A 13,915-nucleotide genomic window follows, 5' to 3' on the forward strand; every position below is an offset into this window, starting at 1 on the left:
AATGTTCTTCCATTTGTTTGTATCCTCTTTTATTTCATTGAGCAGTGGTTTGTAGTTCTCCTTGAAGAGGTCCTTCACATCCCTTGTAAGTTGGATTCCTAGGTATTTTATTCTCTTTGAAGCAATTGTGAATGGGAGTTCACTCATGATTTGGCTCTCTGTTTGTCTGTTATTGGTGTATAAGAATGCTTGTGATTTTTGTATATTGATTTTGTATCCTGAGACTTTGCTGAAGTTGCTTATCAGCTTAAGGAGATTTTGGGCTGAGACAACGGGGTTTTCTAGATATACAATCTTATCATCTGCAAACAGGGACAATTTGACTTCCTCTTTTCCTAATTGAATACCCTTTATTTCCTTTTCCTGCCCAACTGCCCTGGCCAGAACTTCCAACACTATGTTGAATAGGAGTGGTGAGAGAGGGCATCCCTCTCTTGTGACAGTTTTCAAAGGGAATGCTTCCAGTTTTTACCCATTCAGTATGATATTGGCTGTGGGTTTGTCATAGATAGCTCTTATTATTTTGAGATCTGTCCCATCAATACCTAATTTATTGAGAGTTTTTAGCATGAAGGGTTGTTGAATTTTGTCAAAGGCCTTTTCTGCATCTGTTGAGATAATCATGTGGTTTTTGTCTTTGGTTCTGTTTTTATGCTGGATTACATTTATTGATTTGCATATATTGAACCAGCCTTGCATCCCAGGGATGAAGCCCACTTGAGCATGGTGGATAAGCTTTTTGATGTGCTGCTGGATTCGGTTTGCCAGTATTTTATTGAGGATTTTTGCATCAATGTTCATCAAGGATATTGGTCTAAAATTCTCTTTTTTGGTTGTGTCTCTGCCAGGCTTTGGTATCAGGATGATGCTGGCCTCATCAAATGAGTTAGGGAGGATTCCGTCTTTTTCTATTGATTGGAATAGTTTCAGAAGGAATGGTACCAGTTCCTCCTTGTACCTCTTCGGCTGTGAATCCATCTGGTCCTGGACTCTTTTTGGTTGGTAAGCTATTGATTATTGCCACAATTTCAGAGCCTGTTATTGGTCTATTCAGAGATTCAACTTCTTCCTGGTTTAGTCTTGGGAGGGTGTATGTGTCGAGGAATTTTTCCATTTCTTCTAGATTTTCTAGTTTATTTGCCTAGAGGTGTTTGTAGTATTCTCTGATGGTAGTTTGTATTTCTGTGGGATCAGTGGTGATATCCCCTTTATCATTTTGTATTGCATCTATTTGATTCTTCTCTCTTTTCTTCTTTATTAGTCTTGCTAGCGGTCTATCAGTTTTGTTGATCCTTTCAAAAAACCAGCTCCTGGATTCATTAATTTTTTGAAGGGTTTTTTGTGTCTCTATTTCCTTCAGTTCTGCTCTGATTTTAGTTATTTCTTGCCTTCTGCTAGCTTTGGAATGTGTTTGCTCTTGCTTTTGTAGTTCTTTTAATTGTGATGTTAGGGTGTCCATTTTGGATCTTTCCTGCTTTCTCTTGTGGGCATTTAGTGCTATAAATTTCCCTCTACACACTGCTTTGAATGTGTCCCAGAGATTGTGGTATGTTGTGTCTTTGCTCTCGTTGGTTTCAAAGAACATCTTTATTTCTGCCTTCATTTCATTATGTACCCAGTAGTCATTCAGGAGCAGGTTGATCAGTTTCCCTGTAGTTCAGTTTCCATGTAGTTGAGCGGTTTTGAGTGAGTTTCTTAATCCTGAGTTCTAGTTTGATTGCACTGTGGGCTGAGAGACAGTTTGTTATAATTTCTGTTCTTTTACATTTGCTGAAGAGAGCTTTAGTTCCAACTATGTGGTCAGTTTTGGAATAGGTGTGGTGTGGTGCTGAAAAAAATGTATATTCTGTTGATTTGGGATGGAGAGTTCTGTAGATGTCTATTAGGTCCACTTGGTGCAGAGCTGAGTTCAATTCCTGGGTATCCTTGTTAACTTTCTGTCTCGTTGATCTGTCTAATGTTGACAGTGGGGTTAAAGTCTCCCATTATTATTGTGTGGGAGTCTAAGTCTCTTTGTAGGTCACTCAGGACTTGGTTTATGAATCTGGGTGCTCCTGTATTGGTTGTATATATATTTAGGATAGTTAGCTCTTCTTGTTGAATTGATCCCTTTACCATTATGTAATGGTCTTCTTTGTCTCTTTTGATCTTTGTTGGTTTAAAGTCTGTTTTATCAGAGACTAGGATTGCAACCCCTGCCTTTTTTTGTTTTCCATTTGCTTGGTAGATCTTCCTCCATCCTTTTATTTTGAGCCTATGTGTGTCTCTGCACATGAGATGGGTTTCCTGGATACAGCACTCTGATGGGTCTTGACTCTTTATCCAATTTGCCAGTCTGTGCCTTTTAATTGGAGCATTTAGCCCATTTACATTTAAGGTTAGTATTGTTATGTGTGAATTTGGTCCTGTCATTATGATATTAGCTGGTTATTTTGCTCGTTAGTTGATGCAATTTCTTCCTAGCCTTGATGGTCTTTACAACTTGGCATGATTTTGCAGTGGCTGGTACCGGTTGTTCCTTTCCATGTTTAGTGCTTCCTTCAGGAGCTCTTTTAGGGCAGGCCTGGTGGTGACAAAATCTCTCAGCATTTGCTTGTCTGTAAAGTATTTTATTTCTCCTTCACTTATGAAGCTTAGTTTGGCTGGATATGAAATTCTGGGTTGAAAATTCTTTTCTTTAAGAATGTTGAATATTGGCCCCCACTCTCTTCTGGCTTGTAGAGTTTCTGACAAGAGATCCGCTGTTAGTCTGATGGGCTTCCCTTTGTGGGTAACCCGACCTTTCTCTCTGGCTGCCCTTAACATTTTTTCCTTCATTTCAACTTTGGTGAATCTGACAATTATGTGTCTTGGAGTTGCTCTTCTCAAAGAGTATCTTTGTGGCATTCTCTGTATTTCCTGAATCTGAATGTTGGCCTGCCTTGCTAGATTGGGGAAGTTCTCCTGGATAATATCCTGCAGAGTGTTTTCCAACTTGGTTCCATTCTCCCCATCACTTTCAGGTACCCCTATCAGATGTAGATTTGGTCTTTTCACATAGTCCCATATTTCTTGGAAGCTTTGTTCGTTTCTTTTTATTCTTTTTTCTCTAAACTTCCGTTCTCACTTCATTTCATTCATTTCATCTTCCATCACTGATACCGTTTCTTCCAGTTGATGGCATCGGCTCCTGAGGCTTCTGCATTCTTCACGTAGTTCTCGAGCCTTGGCTTTCAGCTCCATCAGCTCCTTTAAGCACTTCTCTGTATTGGTTATTCTAGTTCTATATTCGTCTAAATTTTTTTTCAAAGTTTTTAACTTCTTTGCCTTTGGTTTGAATTTCCTCCTGTAGCTCAGAGTAGTTTGATCATCTGAAGCCTTCGTCTCTCAACTCATCAAAGTCATTCTCTGTCCAGCTTTGTTCCGTTGCTGGTGAGGAACTACATTCCTTTGGAGGAGGAGAGGCGCTCTGCTTTTTAGAGTTTCCAGTTTTTCTGCTCTGTTTTTTCCCCATCTTTGTGGTTTTATCTACTTTTTGTCTTTGATGATGGTGATGTACAGATGGGTTTTTGGTGCGAATGTCCTGTTTGTTAGTTTTCCTTCTAACAGACAGGACCCTCAGCTGCAGGTCTGTTGGCGTTTGCTAGAGGTTCACTCCAGACCCTGTTTGCCTGGGTACCAGCAGTGGTGTCTGCAGTACAGTGGATTTTTCTGAACCGCGAATGTTGCTGTCTGATCATTCCTCTGGAAGTTTTGTCTCAGAGGAGTACCGGGCCGTGTGAGGTGTCAGTGTGCCCCTGCTGGGGGGTGCCTCCCAGTTAGGCTGCTCGGGGGTCAGGGGTCAGGGACCCACTTGAGGAGGCAGTCTGCCCGTTCTCAGATCTCCAGCTGCCTGCCAGGAGAACCACTGCTCTCTTCAAAGCTGTCAGACAGGGACATTTAAGTCTGCAGAGGTTACTGCTGTCTTTTTGTTTGTCTGTGCCCTGCCCCCAGAGGTGGAGCCTACAGAGGCAGGCAGGCCTCCTTGAGCTGTGGTGGGCTCCACCCAGTTCGAGCTTCCCGGCTGCTTTGTTTACCTAATCAAGCCTGGGCAATGGCGGGCGCCCCTCCCCCAGCCTCGCTGCCGCCTTGCAGTTTGATCTGAGACTGCTGTGCTAGCAACCAGCGAGACTCCGTGGGCCTAGGACCCTCCGAGCCAGGTGCGGGTTATAATCTACTGGTGCGCCGTGTTTTAAGCCCGTGGAAAAGCGCAGTATTAGGGTGGGAGTGACCCGATTTTCCAGGTGCGTCCGTCACCCCTTTCTTTGACTCGGAAAGGGAACTCCCTGACCCCTTGCGCTTCCCAGGTGAGGCAATGCCTCGCCCTGCTTTGGCTCGTGCATGGTGCGCGCACCCGCTGACCTGCGCCCTCTGTCTGGCACTCCCTAGTGAGATGAACCCGGTACCTCAGATGGAAATGCAGAAATCACCCGTCTTCTGCGTCGCTCATGCTGGGAGCTGTAGACCCGAGCTGTTCCTATGCGTCCATCTTGGCTGTAATCCCAGGTATCTTATTTTGTTGTTGTTGTTGTAGCTACTGCTAATGGGATTGTTTTCCTGATTTATTTTTCAGATAGTTTACTATTAGCATATAGAAATACTACTGATTTGTGTGTGTTGATTTCATATCCTGCAGCTTTATTGAATTTATTCGTTTTTTCATGGAGTAATTAGAAATCTAATTTCTTTTGCTTGCTGAATTGCTCTGGGTAAGACTTCCACTACAGTATTGTGTAGAAGTGGTGAAAGTGGGCATCCTTCTCTAGTTCCAGACCTTATAGAAAAAGCTTTCAACTTTTCTCTGTCCGGTATAATGTTAGCTGTGAATTTGTTATATACGGCCTTTATTGTGGTGAGATACATTCCTTCTATACCTAATTTGTTGAGGGTTTTTCATGAATGTTGTTGAATTTTGTCAAATGCTTTTTCTGCATCTATGAAAATTATCATATGGTTTTTATCCTTAATTCCATTAATGTCATGCAAATGTTTTTTGATTTGTGTATGTTGAGCCATCCTTGCATCCGTGGGGTGAATCCCACTTTGTCATAGTGAATGATTTATTAAAATGTGCTATTGAATTTAGTTTGCTAGTATTTTGTAGAGGATTTCTGCATCTATGTTAATCAGGGATATTGACCTGTAGTGTTGTTGCTGTTGTGTCCTTGTCTAGGTATCACAGTAGTGCTTGTTTCTAAGATGAGTTTGGAAGAATTTTCTCCTCTTTACTTTTCTGGAGTAGTTTGAGAAGAATTGGTATTAGTTGTTCTCAAAATGTTTGATGGAATTCAGCAGGGAAGCCACCAGGCCCTCAGCTTTCCTTTAATGGAAGACTTTTTTTTACTGATTCAATCTAATTACTCATTAATAGTCTGGTCATGTTTCCTAATTATTTTCATGATTCAATATTAATAGGTTGTGTATGTCCAGGGATTTATTCATTTTGTCCAGGTTTTACAATTTGTTAGCGTATTGGTGTTCATAATATTTTTGTATTAGTCTTCGTATTTCTGTGGTATATTATTATGTTTCCTTTTGTGTCTGTGATTTCGTTTAGTTTTCCCTTTTTTATAGTTACTTTGGCTAAAGGATTTATAGTTCTAGATTTTATTTTTTAAAAAAACAAATCTTTGTTATGTTGATCTTTTCTATTAGTTTAGTCTTTATTTCATTTATTTCTGCTCTGATCTTTATTATTATGTTTTCCTTCTCTTAATTTTGGGATTACTTTGTTCTTGTTTTATAGTTCTTTGAAGTGAAACTTTAGGTTTATTTTTTGAGATCTTTTTCTTTTTCGATGTGGGCATTTATTGCTATAAAGTTTTCTCTGAGTTCTGAGTATGCTGGGTCCCACAGGTTTTGGTATGTTGTGTTTTTATTTTTAATTATCTCTGGAAATTTTTAAATTTTACTTTTAATTGCTTTATTGAACTAATGGGTGTTCAGAAACATGATGTGGAATTTCCATATATTTGCATATTTTCTAAAGCCTTTCCTGTTATTTATTTCTAGTTTCATACAATAGTGGTCAGAAAGAACACTTGATATGATTTTGATTTTTAAAAATGTGTTAAGACTTGTTTTGTGGACTGTTACATGGTCTATTCTGGGGAGAGTTGCATGTGTACATCAAGGAAGAATGTGTATTCTGCTGCTGTTGGATGGACATTCTGTATATATCTCATAGTTCTATTTTGTCTCTAGTGCAATTCAATTCCACTATTCCTTTATTAATTTTCTCTCTTGTTGATGGGTACATTGTTGAGGATGAGGTACTGATCTCACCTATTATTATTGTATTTCTATCTATTTCTCTCTTCATGTCCATTAAGATTTATTTTTTATTTATTTAGATTTATTTAGGAGCTTTGATCTTGGGTGTGTATATAGTTACAATTGTTATGTCTTCTTAATGAATTGAGCCCTTTATAATTAAATAATGACCTTCTTTGTTTCCTGTAACAGGTTTTCACCTGATGTATATTTTATCTGTTAAAAGTATAGCAACTCTTGCTTTATTTTGGTTACTATTTGCATGAAATATCTTCTTCTATCCCTTTATTTTCAGCCTATGTGTGTCGTTAGGGCTAAAGTGCATCTCTCATAGGAAGCGCATAATTGGATATTGTGCGTTTTAAACCCATTCAGTCACTCTATTTCTTTGACTGGATAATTTAATTCATTTATTTTCAGTCATTATTGATACATAAGGACTACTACTGCCATTTTGTTAATTGTTTTCTGGCTGTTTTGTAACTCCTTTATTTCATCCTCCCTCTCTTGTTGTTTATCTTTTTCACTTGTTGTTTTTTTAGTACTGAGTTTTGATTCCTTCTTTCCTTGAATACAGTTTTTTGCTTTGGTGTTACCATAAGGTTTGCATAAAACACCTTATAGTTATAATAGACTATTTTATGCTGCTAACAACTTAACTTCATTTGTATACAAAAACTCTAGACTTTTACCCTCCTCGTTGTAATTTATTTTTTTGATGTCCCAATATATACCTTTTTATATTATGGTTTTCTTAACAACTTAATGTAGCCATCATTATTTTTTACTGTTTTGACTTTTAACCTTCATACTAGAGAAAAATGTGAACGAAAGCACCATAACAGTATTGGGATATTTGAAATTTGACTATATATTTATCTTGACTTGTAAGTTTTATACTTTTATATGTTTTTATGTTAGTAATTATCATCTTTTTGTTTTGACTTAAATAATTTCTTTAAGCATTTTGTGTAATACGAGTATAATGGTGACAAATTTTCTTTTGCTTGTCTGAGAAAAACTTTATTTCTCCTACATTTCTGAAGAACAGCTTTGTATTTCTATTTGTTTTCTTGTACAGCAGTTGTTGTTGTTGTTTCTTTTGCCTGTTTGAAAATATTATCCCATTATCTCCTAGACTGTAGGGGTTTCTGTTACAAAATTTACTGATAGTCTAACAGAAATTCCCTTATATATGATCTGATACTTTTCACTTGCTGCTTTAAAAATTTTCTTTTTATCTTTGGCTTTTGACAGCTTAATAATAATGTGCCTTGGTGATGATCTCTTTTTTTTGTTGATTATGTTTGGGGACTTCTGCACTTCGTGTGTTTGGATGTCCATTTCACTTTCAAGCCTTGGGAAGTTTTCAGGAATTATTTTATTAAATCAGCTGTTTTTATCATCGTGTCTAAGTCTTTTGAAATTTCCCTAATGCAAAAGGTTGATTGTTTAATGGTGTCCTATAAGTCTTGCAGCTGTCTTTGCTCTTTTTCATTCTTTTTTTCTTTTTTTTTTCTCTTCAACTGGGTAATTTCTTTTGTTGTTGGTATCTTAGTTTATTCAATTCAATAAACATTTCTTGAATATATAATGTACTTTGATAAGTGCTGCAGTTACCAAGATGAAGGATGGGATAATTTCAAAAGACCTATCTTCAAGTTCAGAGATTCTTTCTTCTGTTTAATCTAGTCTGCTGTTGAAGCTCATTATTGCATTTTTATTTCAATCATTAAATTTTGCATCTCCAAGTGTTTTGTTTCCTTCTAATAATATCTCTGTTAAATTTATCATTCAAATCATGAATTTTTTTCCTGATGTTCTTGAATTGTGCATTTGTATTTTCTTGTATCTCACTGAGTTATCTTAAGATCATTATTCTGAATTCCTTTTCAGGCAATTTGTAAACTTCCTTTTCTTTGTGGAGAATCATTGTGTTCCTTTGATAGTGTCATAATCTCTTGCTTTTTCATAGTTGTCCTGTCCCTGCAATGATTTATGTGCATCTCATGAAAAAAATTACTTCTTCCAAACTTTACCAAGTAGCTTTTGTACAGAAGGACTTTAACCTGCAGTTGGGTCTTTATGCGCCAATGGGGAAAAGTATGGTGGCTCTCGTTCCAAGTAGATGCAGGAGAATAGCTTCTATGCAGCATCTTCAGCTGTGATCAATGTCAGTGATGACTTTGAATGCCTCTGTGGCCTAGGCTGTATGAGTTTGTGGCAGCAGCAGCATAGGTTTTTAGGCTCCTAGATGGCAAAGATGTTTGAGGTCTTCTTATTCTCAATTTCCCTCCCTATAAGGAGACTTAGCCAAAGGCATCCCTCCGGTGTTGGGTCTGACACTGCCATAAGCAGCTGTAGTAGCTCTGGGTTTTAGAGTACAGGTGCTAGAGTGGCGTGGAGCCAGGGACCAAGGCTCAGAATCTTGTGAACCAATTGTGGCACCTGAGTCTTGGAGTTCAGGTTAACTCTGTGAGTAACAAGTGGATGTAGATTGCCCACAGAACTTGGGTATCTGTGACTCTGAGGCACCCATTAGCAGCTTGGTCCTAGAAACCCAGGTAGTAGCTGTGACTATAATCATGAGAGGCAGGGGAACAGGTTATAGCATTGGCCAAGCTTTGGAGAAAAAGGAATGTTCTGGAGGTTTGGGCCCAGGGGGCAGGGTACAGTTGTAATTTGGCAACCAGAGCCAATAGGGCACAGTGGCAACTCAGTCTCTGGCAATGAGGCATCATGTCATGGTGACTCTGAACCCTGGGACGATAGAATACATCAATATCCCAGACTCTGTGAGGCCAGGTGGAGTGGCAACGCTGAATGGGGGTAAGGAGCAGCACAGTGATTACTCCAGTCTCTATAAAGGAGGTATCACAGCAGTTCAGACACTAGGGAGTTAGTCCAGTTCTAGAAAAACAGAGCACTAAGGTTGTTTGGTCTGTATGGCAGAGTGTCTCAACTCAGCCGATGCTGTTTCCCTAGGTTAGAGATTATTACATCTGACCATCCCTAGGATGCACAGCTGCTTGGCTTAGCCAAGGCACTAATTACCCAGGAGGTGATGTGCTGATTCAGCTCAAACCCAGGGGATGTGACTGCTCTGGGTGGCCAAGCCAGTTTTTCCCTAAGATGCAAGGCACTGCTTCCGCTAAAGCGCAGGGGAGCATGGCTGCTCTAGATGGCCAAGGCACCATTTCCCAGGAGGCAGGGTACAGATTCAACTCACACACTGGAGGAGCATGACTGCTCTGGGTGGCCAAGGTACTGTTTTTCCAGGAGGCAGGTTGCCACTTCAGCTCAGCCACAAGGGGCAGGGTGTGACCGGGTGTTTACTTCTGTTCTCTGTGGCCGTCCTGGGTTTCTGTGCTTTGCAGGATTTCTGCTACTCCTTTGATGTACTCAAGTGCTCTCTTTTGGTTACTTTAATCAAAATGTAGTTGTTTATTGTTTTGACTGTCTTTCTGAGGTAAGGAGACCAGAACTAAAAACCCTAGAAGAAAACCTAGGCAATACCATTGCCTAGGTAGATGGAGTGGCTCTGCCAGGGCACCATTTTCCCAGGAGGCATTGCATGCTTCAGCCCTGGTCCCGAGGGGCAGGTCACAGCTGTAACTGGGAGAGGTACATGTGGTGGCTCCATTGCAACTTGGCCCCATGGAAGAGGATGTAGCAGCAGTTTGGCTCACTGATGGTGGTCCACCAGGCAGGGGTGGTTGAGCACTGGAATGGAAGGGTACTGCAGCCACTCATCCCTGGAGCAGAACACCCTCTAGCAGTAGTTCCAGTTCCAAGAAGGCATAGCACAGTAGCTGTGTTGACCACAGCAGGTGAGGTACAGTGTCAGCTCCTGTTCTGGGGGAAGCACAGCTGTGTAGACTCAACTGGGCTTACTGCCTGTGAGGACATTTTCCCGCATGGGGAAGTCCCTCCTGGTTCTAGCTGCTCCTGGATGGGAAATGGGGTGGTGGAGGCCAGGTGTTTACTTCTGTTCTCTGTGGCCATCCTGGGTTTCTGTGCTTTACAGGGTTCCTGCTACTCCTTTGAGGTACTCAAGTGTTCTCCTTTGGTTACTTTAATCAAAATGTACTTGTTTGTTGTTTTGACTGTCTTTCTGGGGTGAGAAGACCAGAACTAAGGGCTTCTAGTTGGCTGTCTTGCTAACATTACTCTCGAATTGCAGTATTTTGAATTTGGGCCATTCTAATAGGTGAGTAGTGATGTCTCATTTTTATTTAAATTTTCAATTGCATAATGGCCTGTGGTATTGAACATCTTTTCATATCCTTACTTGCCATCTGTGTATCTTGGGTGAGATGTCTGTTCATGTATTTATTTTATTTTATTTTTTACCACTTTTTTATTATTATACTTTAAGTTCTGGGATCCATGTATTTCTCCTAATGCTATCCCTCCCTCAGCCTCCTCACCCCTGATAGGCCCCAGTGTGTGATGTTCCCCTCCCTGCGTCCATGTGTTCTCATTGTTCAGCTCCCACTTATGAGTGAGAACATGCGGTGTTCGGTTTTCTGTTCCTGTGTTAGTTTGCTGAGAATGATGGTTTCCAGCTTCATCCATGTCCCTGCAAAGGACATGAACTCATTTTTTATGCCTGCATTCTATTCCATGGTGTATATGTGCCACATTTTCTTTATCCAGTCTATCATTGATGGGCATTTGGGTTGGTTCCAAATCTTTGCTTTTGTGAACAGTGCTGCAACAAACATACGTGTGCATGTGTCTTTATAGTAGAATGATTTATAATCTTTTGGGTATATACCCAGTAATGGGATGACTGGGTCAAATGGTATTTCTGGTTCTAAATCCTTGAGGAATCGCCACACTGTCTTCCACAATGGTGAACTAATTTATACTCCCACCAACAGTGTAAAAGCATTCCTATTTCTCCACATCCTCTCCAGTACCTGTTATTTCCTGACTTCTTTTTAATGATTGCCATTCTAACTGGCATGAGATGGTATCTCATTGTGGTTTTGGTTTGCATTTCTCTAATGACCAGTGATGATGAGCTTTTTTTTTTTTCATATGTTTGTTGGCCGCATAAATGTCTTCTTTTGAGAAGTGTCTGTTCATATCCTTTCCCCACTTTTTGATGGGGTTGTTTTTTTTTTCTTGTCAATTTGTTAAAGTTCCTTGTAGATTCTGGATAACAGAAATCCAGGATGGCCACAGAGAACAGAAGTAAACACCTGGCCTCCACCACCCCATTTCCCATCCAGGAGCAGCTAGAACCAGGAGGGACTTCCCCATGCGGGAAAATGTCCTCACAGGCAGTAAGCCCAGTTGAGTCTACACAGCTGTGCTTCCCCCAGAACAGGAGCTGACACTGTACCTCACCTGCTGTGGTCAACACAGCTACTGTGCTATGCCTTCTTGGAACTGGAACTACTGCTAGAGGGTGTTCTGCTCCAGGGATGAGTGGCTGCAGTACCCTCCCATTCCAGTGCTCAACCACCCCTGCCTGGTGGACCACCATCAGTGAGCCAAACTGCTGCTACATCCTCTTCCATGGGGCCAAGTTGCAATGGAGCCATCACCTTTTTTTTTTTTTAATTTAGATGTTCAATTGTCCCACCATTTGTTGAAATGACTATTGCATTGCTTTTGTTCCTTGGTCAATTATCATTTCCATGTCCATGGGGTCAATGATCAGTTGAATATATTGATGTGGATGTACTTCTGGGCTTTCTGTTTTGTTCCATTGATCTATTTGTCTGTTGTTTCACCAATACTTCACCATCTCTATTAATAAAGATTTATACTAAATCTTGAATTCAGGTAGGGTTTCAACAGGGAGTCTACCTCTCCCAGTTACAGCTGTGCCCTACCCCTCGGGACCTGGGCTGAAGCAAGCAATGCCTCCTGGGAAGATGGTACCAAAACAGATATATAGACCAATGGAACAGAACAGAGGCCTCAGAAATAACACCACACATCTACAACCATCTGATCTTTGACAAACCTGACAAAAACAAGCAATAGGGAAAGGATTTCCTATTTAATAAATGGTGTTAGGAAAACTGGCTTGCCATATGCAGAAAACTGAAACTGGGCCCCTTCTTACACCTTATACAAAAATTCACTCAAGTTGGATTAAAGACTAAAATGTAAGACCTAAAACTACAAAAACCCTAGAAGAAAATCTAGGCAATACCATTCAGGACATAGGCATGGGCAAAGACTTCATGACTAAAACACCAAAAGCAATGGTAACAATAGCCAAAATTGACAAAAGGGATCTAATTAAACTGAAGAGCTTCTGCACAGCAAAAGAAACTATCATCAGAGTGAACAGACAACCTACAGAATGGGAGAAAATTTTTTGTTCAGGTCTTTTCCCATTTTGAAATTGGGTTGTTTGCTTTCTTACTGTTGAATTTTAAGAGTTCTTTGTATATTTTGGACAACTGTCCTTTATTATATACATATTTTGTAAGTATTTTATCCCCGTCTTTACCTTTTCTTCTCATTCTCTTCACTTATTTCACAGAGCAGAAGTTCTTAATTTTTATTAAGTTCAGCCTATCAGTTTTCTTTCTTGCGTCATGGCTTTAATGTTGTACCTAAAACGTCATCCCCCTACCCAACATCACCTTGATTTTCTCCTATACTTTCTTTTAGGAATTCTACAGTTTTGCATTTTACTTTAGTTTTATGATCCATTATGAGCTAATTATTGTGAAGGGTGTGGAGGTGTGGGTTTGTCCCCACACCTTTTTTTTTTTTAATTTAGATGTTCATTTGTCCCACCATTTGTTGAAATGACTATTGCATTGCTTTTGTTCCTTGGTCAATTATCATTTCCATGTCCATGGGATCAATGATCAGTTGAATATATTGATGTGGATGTACTTCTGGGCTTTCTGTTTTGTTCCATTGATCTATTTGTCCGTTGTTTCACCAATACTTCACCGTCTTGATTAATAAAGATTTATACTAAGTCTTGAAGTGAGGTAGTGTCAGTAAACCAACTTTATTCTCCTTCACTTTTGAGTTGGCTATACTGTTTTATTTATTTATTTATTGCCTTTCTGTATGAACTTTGAGATCACTTTGTGGATATTCAGAAAATTACTTGAAGAGATTTTGGTGGCAATTAGGTTGAATCTATAGACCTAGTTTGGAAAAAATGGTATCTTTACAATATTTGCTCTATTGATAAATGTGGACTCTCTCTCCATTTATTTAGTCTTTCTTTGACAGCTTTCATCAGAGTTTTGTATTATTTCTCATAAATATTGTATATATATCTTAGATTTATACCTAAGTATTTAATTTTGAGGATGGTAGTGTAAATAATATTGTGTTTTAATTTCAAGTTCCATTTGTTTATTGCTGATTTATAAAAAAGCAATTGACTTTTGGAGTATGAACGTTGTATTCTGCAACCTTGCTATAATTGCCTATTAGTTCCAGGTGTTTTTTAATAGATCCTTCCAGACTATCTACATAGAAAATAATGTTATCTGCAAACAGTTTATTTATTTCTTCCTAATGCTTTTTCTTCATCTATTTATATAATCATGTGCTTCTTTTTTCTTTTTTAGCTTTTTGATATAATTAATTATAATAATCGATTCTCTAGTGATGAACCAGCCTTGCA

At 39.3% G+C, this 13,915-nt stretch overlaps 2 long non-coding RNA genes across 3 annotated transcripts in view; one reads left to right on the forward strand and one right to left on the reverse strand.

Moving 5' to 3' along the window:
* The window catches only part of LOC134808482 (uncharacterized), a 47,169-nt gene that overhangs the window by 19,678 nt on the left and 13,576 nt on the right, over positions 1-13,915 (reverse strand). The gene's annotated exons all lie outside the window — the stretch shown is intronic.
* The window catches only part of LOC134808481 (uncharacterized), a 140,190-nt gene continuing 130,032 nt past the window's right edge, over positions 3,758-13,915 (forward strand). Inside the window, exons 1-2 of one of the 2 annotated variants that reach the window (XR_010151531.1) lie at positions 3,758-4,178; positions 4,408-4,524. This is a non-coding gene — a long non-coding RNA (uncharacterized LOC134808481). Of the gene's footprint in view, positions 4,525-13,915 lie in introns of both variants that reach the window. The other variant, XR_010151530.1, reaches the window with a different exon arrangement.

The sequence above is a fragment of the Pan troglodytes genome, chromosome 16 (genome assembly GCF_028858775.2).
Source record: "Pan troglodytes isolate AG18354 chromosome 16, NHGRI_mPanTro3-v2.0_pri, whole genome shotgun sequence".
NCBI classification, from domain to species: domain Eukaryota; kingdom Metazoa; phylum Chordata; class Mammalia; order Primates; family Hominidae; genus Pan; species Pan troglodytes.